The following is a 13,690-nucleotide window of genomic DNA, read 5'->3' on the forward strand; positions in this document are numbered from 1 at the left end:
ACGTGTTTGCTTATTTTTTTCTTTAAGCAATGCCTTTTTTATGGCCACTCTTCCATAAAGCCCAGCTCTGTGTAGTGTACGGCTTAAAGTGGTCCTATGGACAGATACTCCAATCTCCGCTGTGGCTCCTTCAGGGTTATCTTTGGTCTCTGTTGGCTCTCTGATTAATGCCCTCCTTGCCTGGTCTGTGAGTTTTGGTGGTCGGCCCTCTCTTGGCAGGTTTGTTGTGGTGCCATATTCTTTCCATTTGTTAATAATGGATTTAATGGTGCTCCGTGGGGTGTTAAAAGTTTTGGATCTTTTTTTTATAACCAAACTCTGATCTGTTATTCTCCACAACTTTGTCCCTGACCTGTTTGGAGAGCTCCTTGGTCTTGATGGTGCCGCTTGCTTGGTGGTGCCCCTTGCTTAGTGGTGTTGCAGACTCTGGGATCTTTCAGAACAGGTGTGTATATATACGGAGGTCATGTGACAGATCATGTGACACTTAGATTGCACACAGGTGGACTTTATTTAACTAATTATGTGACTTCTGAAGGTAATTGGTTGCACCAGATCTTATTTAGGGGCTTCATAGCAAAGGGGGTGAATACATATGCACGCACCACTTTTCCATAATTTATTTTTTAGAAAATATTTTAACAGGTTATTTTTTTAATTTCACTTCACCAATTTAGACTATTTTGTGTATGTCCATTACATGAAATCCAAATAAAAATCCATTTAAATTACAGGTTGTAATGCAACAAAATAGGAAAAACGCCAAGGGGGATGAATACTTTTGCAAGGCACTGTACATACCAATGGTGTTGTTATTGTGGTGTTATACATATGGAAGTCTAAAGCAGGAACTGATCTGTGACAATGTTGGTTCTTGATGATTCATTAAGGGCATGAACATTAGAATTGTAAATGAATTGGGTGGATGTACATATGTATACATCAACGTATGTACAGTATATACAGTATGTACAGAGCCTTCAGAAAGTATTCACACCCCTTGACTTTTTCCACATTTTGTTGTCTTTTAAAGTGGGATTGAAATGGATTTAATTGTAATTTTTGGTCAACAATCTACACAAAATACTCAGTCAAAGTGGAAGAAAAATTATAAAATGTGTAAAAAATAATATGAAAAATATAACATATCTTGATTAGATAAGTATTCAACCCCCTGAGTCAATACATGTTAGAATCACCTTTGGCAGTGATTACAGCTGCAGGTCTTTCTGGGTAAATATCTTAAGAGCTTTCCACACCTGGATTGAGCCCATTATTCTTTTCAAAATTCTTCAAGCTCTGTCATATTGGTTGTTGATCATTGCTAAACAAACATTTTCAGGTCTTGCCATAGATTTTCAAGCAGATTTTAGTCAAAACTGTAACTCGGCCACTCAGGAACATACACTGTCTTCTTGGTAAACTACTCCAGTGTAGATTTGGCCTAAGGTTATTGTCCTGCTGAAACGTGAATTCATCTCTCAGTGTCTGGTGGAAAGCAGACTGAACCAGGTTTTCCTCTAGGAATTTGCCTGTGCTTAGCTCCATTCTGTTTATTTTTTATCCTGAAAAACTCCCCAGTCCTTAACGATTACAAGCATACCCATAACATGATGCAGCCACCACTATGCTTGAAAATATGGAGAGTGGTACTCAGTAATGTGTGGTATTGGTATTGGTCACTCACCAGAAATGTGACTTCCTGGACCTGGATCCTTTGTTTGAACTGCCCAAGGCAGCCCTATTCTTCCCGGGTGATACTCCAAAACGTCGCCGCCGGAGTGGGGTTCTTGTCAGACTCAGGAGGCATGCATACCATCCACCGCTTCCGAGTATATTACTCGCTAACTTTCAGTCACTGGACAATAAAATAGATGAGCTCAGGGCGAGGATCTCCTTCCAGAGAGACATAAGGGACTGTAACATACTCTGTTTTACGAAATCGTGACTCTCTCCCGATATATTGTTCCTGTCCATACAACCAGCGTGGTTCTCCGTTCAGCGTGGTTCTCCGTTCATTGCATGGACAGGAACAAAGCACACTTCGAGAAACACAGAGGCGCACGGGTATGTCTCATGATTAACAACACATGGTGTGATTGTGGTAACCTACAGGAACTCAAGTCCTTTTGTTCTCCCGATCTGGAATACCTCACCATCAAATGCTGACTGCATTACATACCGAGATGATAATTTTATAGTCACTCGTGTACATTCCTCCACAAGCCGACACCGCGACAGCTCTCAAGGAGCTACACTGTTCCTTTGTGCAAACTGAAAACCGTGGATCCTGTGGCCGCATTTATTGTAGCTGGGACTTTAATAAAGGACATCTGAGGAAAACGCTCCCAAAATTCTATCAACACATCTCCTTTGCTACTTGCGGCGCGAACATTATTGACCATTGCTACTCTCCTTTCCGGGACGGCTACAAGGCCCTCCCAGGTTCTCCATTTGGGAAATCTGACCAAGCCTCCATCCTGCTCCTCCCCACCAATAGGCAGAAATGTAAGCAGGAAGCACTCGTGGTAAGGACTGTTCAACATTGATCTGACCAATCGGAAACTATGCTTTTGATCACGTGGACTGGGATATGGAAGTGCATAGGGGACGTTGTTCCTACTGTGATGATTAGAACTTATCCAAACCAGAAACCGCGGATAGATGGCAGCATTCGCTCAGAACTGAAAGTGCGAACCACTGCATTTAACCACTGAAGGTGACTGGGAACATGGACATGTACAAGCAGACCAACTATGACCTACGTAAGGCAATCAAAGAGGCAAAACATCAGTACAGAGACAAAGTAGAGTCTCAATTCAACGGCTCAGACACAAGACGTATGTGGCAGGGATTCAAGACAATCACGGATTATAAAGGGAAAGCCAGCCATGTCGCGGACACGACACCTCGCTTCCGGACAAACTAAACACCTTTGCCAGCTTCGAAGAAAACAAGAGCCGCTGACGTGAGCCCCACGCCGCTCATGAGGACTGTGTGCTCCCGATCTCGGTGGCCAACATGAGTAAGACATTTAAGCGTGTTAACCCTCGCAAGACTGCCGTCCCAGACGGCATCCCAAGTCACGTCCTCGTAGCATGTGCAGACCAGCTGGCTGGAGTGTTTAAGGACATATTCAATCTCTCACTATCCCAGTCTGTTGTCCCCACTTACTTCAAGATGTCCACCATCGTTCATGTACCCAAGAAAGCGAAGGTAATTGAACTAAATGACTATCGCCCCATAGCACTCACTTCTGTAATCATTAAGTGCTTTGAGAGGCTAGTTAAACCCCTAGAGTCACATGGTGACGTCATTTTGAATATTGAATAGCTCCCTGTGTGTTTATGCTAGAGACTTACCATTTATTGTAGTGGCTGCAGCTCAATCCCCCTTTTCCGCCAATATAAAGTTTTGTGCCTATTCCATAACATGGGGCTTGTGAAAGCGACCTTTATCTACACGAGAGTATCCGGACAAGAAAATTGTCACGAAATTGTCTGTAAAAGCCGAACCATGTGAGCTACAAACGAATATGTCACCAATATCAGAAGGAGAGACTCACGAACACGACAGTGTCGGTTGTTTGGCTCTACGACATCCACAAGCTTTATGCAGTCATCTGAACTCTCTGTCGCGGACGTCCTCTTTCGAAGAGGTCTTCTCACAAAACCGGCTGTCCAGACCGAACCATATGAATGACATGAATGAATGACATTTTAATTTTGTGTCAAATTTCCAGACACATAAACAAACATTACAATAATTCACTGTGATAATTCTGTGATAATTCTTCCGGTGTTCTGTGCAGTACGCACCGCATAAAGAGTGAATTATAAATCAATACATAATAGTAAATAAGGTTATCCATGCAATAATGATATTCCTAGAGCAGTAAAAATAATACAAATAAATAACAATAAATACAGATAAATAAATACAGAAAAATGAAATGGAAGGCGTTTGAACCTAGTCTGGCACAAAAAGAAGATTAAAGTGTCAGACTGGCCTACACACAATCTATATACATACGTGCCATTTGCTATATAGGAGCTAAATATTTTTCCAATGTAATTATAGGTTGCCCTTTTTCTTTTATTCCAGGCTTTATCAAAAAATTCTGCAATGGGAAATACACAATGGACAAAAAAACATTTTAGTTTCTCCTCATGTACAAGCAGACCAACTATGACCTCCGTAAGGCAATCAAAGAGGCAAAACATCAGTACAGAGACAAAGTAGAGTTTCAATTCAATGGCTCAGACACAAGACGTATGTGGCAGGGATTCAAGACAATCACGGATTATAAAGGGAAAGCCAGCCACCGAACCATATGAATGACATGAATGAATGACATTTAAATTTTGTGTCAAATTGCCAGACACATAAACAAACATTACAATAATTCACACGTTTCCACTGCTCCAGAGTCCAATGGCGGCGAGCTTTACACCACTCCAGCCGACGCTTGGCATTACGCATGGTGATTTTAGGCTTGTGTGCAACTGCTCGGCCATGGAGACCCATTTCATGAAGCTCCCGACTAACAGTTATTGTGCTGACGTTGCTTCCAGAGGCAGTTTGGAACTCGGTTGGGGGTGTTGCAACCGAGGACAGACGGTTTTTACGCGCTACGTGCTTCAGCACTCGGCGGTCACATTCTGTGAGCTTGTGTGGCCACTTTGCGGCTGAGCTGTTGTTTCTCCTAGATGTTTCCACTTGACAATAACAGCACTTACAGTTGACCGGGGCAGCTCTAGCAGGGCAGAAATTTGACAACTGACTTGTTGGAAAGGTGGCATCCAATGACGGTGCCACGTTGAAAGTTATTGAGCTCTTCAGTAAGGCCGTTCAACTACCAATGTTTGACGATGGAGATTGCATGGCTGTGTGCTCGATTTTATACACCTGTCAGCAATGGGTGTGGCTGAAGTAGCCGAATCCACTAATTTGAAGGGGTGTCCACATACTTTTTTTTATATATAGTGTATCTCACACGAATTCACCCTTAATCAAACAAAAGGTTCTCAGTCTGGGTTTATGATTAATCTCCATAATTTATTTTCATATTGCATCATCAGTTGTTTTTTTAATAGCGTATATATCTCTCCCTTAATTTGTTTTTTGTACAACTGTTCACAGTCAGATTTGATTTGGTTTATTAGGACTGTTGGAAAAGGTCAGACATTTCAGTTGCTCAGACTCTCCTATGGAGAGATCCCATTGAAAAACTTTGCTGGCTATTCTGGCAACTGCCACATCCAACAGTCTATTCCAAAGTCTCACCAAACACGCTTCCATCTGACTTTACAGGGTTCCCAGCCCATGTCCCCAGTTATTGCCAGTATATGTGCAAACTTGTGGATACCTAAAAAATGACATACTGCTATGTTATGTACATGTTTGTTTTTGAGATACCGCTTAGCACCCCACACTCTTGCTGAATAGTCCAGAACAGGACACACGCATGTCTGACACAGTTTGGAATACGTGGCATTGTAACGTAGACGCAGGGAGTCAGGAAGCAGGTGCAGATGCTGAGTTTAATAATAACGAACATGGAGCGATACAAAACAAGAGCAGTGTCTGGACATGAAAACTGAACCAATACTGCCTGAAGAGTGATGCTAGGGAGTGCTAGATAAAGGGGACGTAATCAGGGTAGTGATGAAGTCCAGGTGTGCCTCATGATGAGGCGCAGATGTGCGTAATGAGGGTTGCCAGGTGTGCGTCAGGATGGGTTGCCAGGACCGGTGGTTAGTAAACCGCCGACGTTGAGCAGGGGAGCGGGAGTAGACGTGACAGGCATAACCAATATCTTTTAGTATTTTTGTTATTCCTATAACTCCCCAAAGAGCTTTACTTGCTGAGTCGGCCAGGGCAGATGTGCCGTTCATCAAAATAAAGACCCCAAATATTTATAATTGCTAGTAAACTCAATAATTTCTTCACCAAAACAAAACTGAAAAACACTTCTCTTAGTACCTGGTTTTCTAAAATACATTATCTGTGTTTTTTTCTGGTTGATCATGAGTCTCCATCTTTTGCACCAATTGACTGTACATAATAACATTTTCTGCAGTTCTTGTTCAGTTTCTGCCATCAAGATAATTAGGTTTAATTTAGGTTTAATTTATTTTCACCAAAGAAAATATGTGATAAACAACAATACAGATAAAAACAAATAAATAAAAAAGACAGTACAGGTGCATCAAAGCTGGGCCCGAGAGACTAATTAACAGCTTCTATCCCCAGGCCATCAGACTGTTAAACAGCCAGCACTAGACGGCCTCCGCCCAGTACCATGCCCTCTGCCCTTTAGTCAATGTCACTAGCCGGCTACCACCGGGTACTCTACCCTGCACCTTAGGGACTGCTGCCCTATGTACATAGTCATTGAACACTGGTCTCTTTAATAATGTTTAAATACTATTTATATATCTACTGCTGCACTAAATGTATTATTATGTGCTTGTTTGACATTTACTGCATTGATTGATAGGAACATAAGCATTTCCCTGCGCCCACCATAATGCCTGCTAACTGTGTACACGACCAAGACAATTTGTGTTGTTTTACAGGGTCAGCCATGTAGAACAGCCCCCCTGGAGCAAATTAGAGTTAAGCGCCTTTCTCGAGTTAAGCGCCTTGTTGGCTCAGGTATTCGAACCAGTGACCTTTCGGTTATTGGCCCAACGCTCTAACCGCTAGGCTACCTGGATGGACGGATAAACGCATTGTGAATGTTACATCTGTATATTAGTTATACTGTTGGCTCTTTAACGTCCATTATACATCGCATTTAGTCTTTATTTATTCCTTCCTGTGCTTTTGTTTACTAACACACACTCCGACATATCCAGGGGTGTGTTCGGTCGATGAAGACGAGAGTGTACTAAATGTGCATTGTCTATTGACCAGAAAATTGTGTACATGCCTAGTTAGGATTGGGATGAGTGCTCGCGGTTATGTTCGACAGAGTACACACTTGCTCACTTACAGCTGAGCGGATACAGGCCAAACACACCAAGCATTTACACAGAGATTATATTTACAGTTTCAGGTGTACTGTAGGGCATTGACTTTCAATCTACATTATATATACATTTACATTTTATTCATTTAGCAGACGCTCGTATCCAGAGCGACTTACAGTTAGTGAGTGCATACATTATTTTTTTTATTTTTCATACTGGCTCCCCGTAGGAATCGAACCCACAACCCTGGCGTTGCAAACGCCATGCTCTACCAACTGAGCTACATCCCTGCCGGCCATTTCCTCCCCTACCCTGGACGACGCTGGGTCAATTGTGTGCCACCCCATGGGTCTCCCGGTCGCGGCCGGCTACGACAGAGCCTGGATTCGAACCAGGATCTCTAGTGGCACAGCTAGCACTGCACCACTGCATAGCAATGAATACAATAGGCCTACTGAGGTCCCTTTTTACCATAGGAATATAAGCCGGTCCTTAAAGTATAGTTTTCTCTCATTGAAATGATGGCCCAGTATGGTGGGATAGGACTGTATACCATTACCATGCTTTTACCTTTGTATCTGAAAGACATGAAGGCAACAGTGACCTTAGTTAAGATGAGGTCACAGCATAAACAGATCTTTACCAACACAAAGACTGGTTATGCTTTATATACAGTACAGTTATACAGTAATAGGCTACAGTCATTTGAATACCGGAAGGCATGGCTTTAATTTCTACATTGAAATGAAAGGTAAGAAAATAGAATAATTTATAGTTTATGAACTTAATGAATGTGGAATCTCAGAAGCTTGGAATCTATGGCTAGGATTCTGCATGAATCTTAGTGGTATATTATAATAATGTCATTCATTACCTGACCATTGCTGCTTCCCCATTTGATTACAGCTGTGCAGATCTGTGCAAGTGGCCTGTATACAGTAGCTGCTCGCTGGCGTGATGGAGTGGCCATCTTGGCCACCTATTCATCTTGTTGGAAAACCAAGCTTCCCTAGATCTGAAAATACTCTACTGTTCTTCTTTTCACTGGACTCAAACGCATTATCCCATATGGCACCCTTGTCCCTATATAGTGCACTACTTTCGACCAGAGCCCAAAACTAGTGGACTACCAGACATGCCACCAGGGGTCATTTCCCAGTCCTCAAATCCAGAACAAATTCAAGAAAACTTCATTGTAATAAAGTCAGTGCAGATGAAGGAAAGAGGACATAAGGCCGTATTGTAATGCATTCTTAAACACACACACACACTACTATAGGACGATAAGCCGGTCCTTAAAGTGTAGTGTTTGAAATTTACTGCCCGACTGAGGGACCTTACAGATAATTGTATGTGTGAGGTACAGAGATGAGGTAGTCATTCAAAAATCATGATAAACACTATTATTGTACACAGAGTAAGTCCATGCAATGTATTATGTGATTTGTTAAGCACATTTTTACTCCTGAATGTGCCATAACAAAGGGGTTGAATACTTATTGATTCGAGGCATTTCAGCTTTTCATTTTTAATCAATTTGCAAACAGTTCGATAAACATAATTCCACTTTGACATTATGGGGTATTGTATGTAGGCCAGTGACAAAACATCTCTATATAATCCATTTTCAATTCAGGCTGTAACACAACAAAATGTGGAAAAAGTCAAGGGGTGTGAATATTTTCTGAAGGCACTTTCGATAGAGCCATAATCGCATGGACTCTCTTCCATCTCAGATTGCTCAAGTGAACAGCAAACATGGTTTAAAAAAATTGATAAAGCAACACCTCATGGCACAATGCCTCTACCCTAGATGACCTAGATGTTTTGTGTGTATGTACTGATTTGTAGGCTATGTGTGACGTTTTTACTGTAGCTCAGTTGGTAGAGCATGGCGCTTGCAACGCCAGGGTTGTGGGTTCGTTTCCCACGGGGGGCCAGTATGAAAATGTATGCACTCACTAACTGTAAGTCGCTCTGGATAAGCTGTTCTTGTCTATTAATGTTCCGTATTATGTCATGTTTCATGTTTTGTGTGGACCCCAGGAAGAGTAGCTGCTGCTTTCGCAACAGCTAATGGGGATCCAAATAAAATAACAACAAATATAGGGAATAGGGTGCCATTTGGGACTTAGCCTCAGACACCCTTTTCTAGATAATTGCCAGTAGCTCCTCAATCCATTGCTCCCTTCTGGGCTACTAAACCTCACACACCTCACAAAGCTCATAAAGCTCAAAGCTTTAACAATAGGCCCAGTGGCTCTTTTGATCAAGCCTCCACCTTTGATCTGACCCTTTTGAAAATGATGTGGAGCTGCTGTCGTCTACGGGGGGCAGGCACGTGCACAGATAGGGCTCTACCTTTGCCCTTCCATTCTCCAAAGTGACCTTTTGGGTGGTGGCATAATTTCCCCCCAAAATATTGATTAATATAAATATTTTGTCATTGTTGTTCGGAACCCACTGCCTGCAAGTCGTCGTGATATCGTCAAGTTCGCCAACCCCCACCCTGCCCGTTGTTTGCGCCTGTTGATCTGCCCTGTACGGGGCTCGTGCACGCCCAATTGTGCCTGTTTCCCAATCTGCCCTTTATGGAGATTGTGTGCGCATGGTATCCAAACACCATCCAACAGTTTGAGAGCTGTGGTCACCGGTCGAGTGTGTGTAGGTAGCTACCTAGTTTAAACATTTGATTAACACTTGATAAAGCCTACATCATCATCAATATTCGGTCTGGTTGGCTTATAAGTGCAGCAGAGAGAGACAGAAACGACCCCCCAACTCCACCTCTTCTTCAATCGGGAGTTGCACATGTGTGTCAGGGCAGCAGCAACACAGGTAGATTACATTCTAGCTAACCATCATAGTAAAATATCCACACAAGCCACTAGCCAGCCAGCCAGCCAATCAGTAAATTAATCAGTAAAATAAATCGAGCTAGCTAACTAGCAGATTTACATCAATTATCAATATCAATTATCAGCTCATAGCCCACCCTCTTTTCCCGAGGCACTGTAACTAGCGGGGGTCATTTTGAGCACATGCCCTCTTAAAGATCTGTGCATGGCCCTGACAAGGGGGTTTCAAATGCTATATGCCATTGCCTGTCGTTGTACCCTTGAGCAAGTCACTTAACCTGTATGTGTTGGGATAAAGCAGAAGTCAAATTTTGGTTGGACCTTGTGTACAATTGGCGAATATAATTATATTAATTGTAATAAAGTCAGTGCAGATGAAGGAAAGAGGACATAAGGCCGTATTGTAATGCATCCTTAAACACACACACACACACACACTACTATAGGACGATAAGCCGGTCCTTAAAGTGTAGTTTTCTCTCACTGACGTGATCGCCCAGTATGGTGGGATAGGACCGTATATCATTACCATGCTTTTACCTTTGTATCTGAAGGGCATGAAAGCAACAGTGACCTTAGTTAAGATGAGCATTTCTGGCAAATGCCAGATGGGCTGGTCCATTTTTAGCCAAGTAGGCCTGTCTGACTTGTTTTTTTTGTGCAAAATTATAATTATCTGGCTAATAATGGGGGCCTCAAGGTATAAAACGGGCTGGTGTGGGGGCCTAACGGGAAAAAATGATCATGTGTGTTAGAAATGCCGGATCTGATTTTTTGTCGCAGTCCGCCCCTGTCACTGAGGCCAGGATTCAATCCGATCAGCGGTAGTCCGTGTTAGCCGACAAACTCATTGCTCTTGTTTTGGCGGTGTCGGAGGTGGAACTGTGTTAGAGCTGTCAAATGAGTGAGTGGTTCATTGTCACGAAACTACACCCATCCTTATAGGCTATATACCATTAGATACAGTGCATACTCCTGCATTATAAATATAAAGTGTGTTGTCCATGTAAAAAACCTGTCTGATTAGAATGAATAATGTCCGACAATACCTTTTTGCTCGAATTTTTGCATCACAACACTGAAGTGTAATGGGCCTCCAATTTTTTAAATGGACTGGATCTTTATATTTTCCACTTGTATCCTGTTTCAGTAATAATGAAATCAGACATTCTGCTTGAGTGTCTGATAATCTACCATTTACATAGGAGTGGTTAAAACATGCTAATAACGGTCCTCTGAGTATACATGGACACTAATTTGTGTGTTTTTTCGCATTGTTTGTAAATTATTTTGTACATAATGTTGCTGCTACCGTCTCTTATGACCAAAAAGAGCTTCTGGACATCAGGACAGCAATTACTCACCTTGAACTGGACAAACAATTGTTATTTTATGAGTCGGACGAGAGGGATTTGCTCCAGACACCCGACAGGGCCCTCATCCCCGTCATTCGCAGTAAAAAGAAAAGGAGATATCGAGGAAGGAGATCGGGGTGCTTGGTAAGGAGCCGGCGACGAGTGGCTAATCTGCCTTTGCCATCGATACTATTGGCCAATTTACAATCGCTTGATAATAAAGTGGACGAACTACAGGCACGAATATCCTACCAACGGGACATAAAAACGGTAATATCTTATGTTTCACTGAGTCGTGGCTGAACGAAGACATGAATAACATACAGATGGCGGGTTATACACAGTATCGGCAGGATAGAACAGCAGCCTCTGGTAAGACAAGGGGTGGCGGTCTATGTATATTTGTAAACAACAGCTGGTGCACGATATCTAAGGAAGTCTTGAGGTTTTTCTCGCCTGAGGGAGAGTATCTCATGATAAGCTGTAACCACACTATCTACCAAGAGAGTTTTCATCTATATTCTTCGTAGCTGTCTATTTACCACCACCAACCGATGCTGACACTAAGACCGCACTCAATTAACTGTATATGGCCATAAGCAAACAGGAAAACGCTCATCCAGAGGCTTCTAGTGGCCAGGGACTTTAATGCGAGGAAACTTAAATCCGTTTTACCTCATTTCTACCAGCATGTTAAATGTGCAACCAGAGGGAAAAAAACTATAGACCACCTTTACTCCACACACAGAGACCCACACCATAATTATATCCTCCTGATTCCTGCTTTCTCCCATGGGCAAAGAAACTCAAAAGGGGTGATGATATTAATTAACAGTAATTTCGATCCGAATGTGCAAATTGTCCAAACAGATCCGCAAGGTAGATGGATTATATTAAATATGTTATTGGACCATAAACACATATGGCTCATTAACCTTTACGGACCAAATAATGATGATCCACACTTCTTTGACAATATATATATTAAATGATCAACCCTGCAAAAAATACAAGACTCTATTATTATGGTGGGAGATTATAATACCGTTTTAAATAGCTCAATGGACCGTAAAGGAAATCACATTACAAACTATCACCCTCATGCTCTTAAGGAAATCGTGAATGTCATGGATACATTAGAACTAGTAGATACAGTGGGGAGAACAAATATTTGATACACTGCCGATTTTGCAGGTTTTCCTACTTACAAAGCATGTAGAGGTCTGTAATTTTTATCATAGGTACACTTCAACTGTGAGAGATGGCATCTAAAACAAAAATCCAGAAAATCACATTGTATAATTTTTAAGTAATTAATTTGCATTTTAATGCATGACATAAGTATTTGATACATCAGAAAAGCAGAACTTAATATTTGGTACAGAAACCTTTGTTTGCAATTACAGAGATCATACGTTTCCTGTAGGTCTTGACCAGGTTTGCACACACTGCAGCAGGGATTTTGGCCCACTCCTCCATACAGACCTTCTCCAGATCCTTCAAGTTTCGGGGTTGTCGCTGGGCAATACGGACTTTCAGCTCCCTCCAAAGATTTTCTATTGGGTTCAGGTCTGGAGACTGGCTAGGCCACTCCAGGACCTTGAGATGCTTCTTACGGAGCCACTCCTTAGTTGCCCTGGCTGTGTGTTTCGGGTCGTTGTCATGCTGGAAGACCCAGCCAGGACCCATCTTCAATGCTCTTACTGAGAGAAGGAGGTTGTTGGCCAAGATCTCACGATACATGGCCCCATCCATCCTCCCCTCAATACGGGGCAGTTGTCCTGTCCCCTTTACAGAAAAGCATCCCCAAAGAATGATGTTTCCACCTCCATGCTTCACGGTTGGGATGGTGTTCTTGGGGTTGTACTCATCCCTCTTCTTCCTCCAAACACGGCGAGTGGAGTTTAGACCAAAAAGCTCTATTTTTGTCTCATCAGACCACATGACCTTCTGCCATTCCTCCTCTGGATCATCCAGATGGTCATTGGCAAACTTCAGACGGGCCTGGACATGCGCTGGCTTGAGCAGGGGGACCTTGCGTGCGCTGCAGGATTTTAATCCATGACGGCGTAGTGTGTTACTAATGGTTTTCTTTGAGACTGTGGTCCCAGCTCTCTTCAGGTCATTGACCAGGTCCTGCCGTGTAGTTCTGGGCTGATCCCTCACCTTCCTCATGATCATTGATGCCCCACAAGGTGAGATCTTGCATGGAGCCCCAGACCGAGGGTGATTGACCGTCATCTTGAACTTCATCCATTTTCTAATAATTGCGCCAACAGTTGTTGCCTTCTCACCAAGCTGCTTGCCTATTGTCCTGTAGCCCATCCCAGCCTTGTGCAGGTCTACAATTTGATCCCTGATGTCCTTACACAGCTCTGGTCTTGGCCATTGTGGAGAGGTTGGAGTCTGTTTGATTGAGTGTGTGGACAGGTGTCTTTTATACAGGTAACGAGTTCAAACAGGTGCAGTTAATACAGGTAATGAGTGGAGAACAGGAGGG

Source organism: Coregonus clupeaformis, chromosome 31 (genome assembly GCF_020615455.1).
Source record: "Coregonus clupeaformis isolate EN_2021a chromosome 31, ASM2061545v1, whole genome shotgun sequence".
In the NCBI taxonomy this organism is placed as follows: Eukaryota; Metazoa; Chordata; class Actinopteri; order Salmoniformes; family Salmonidae; genus Coregonus; species Coregonus clupeaformis.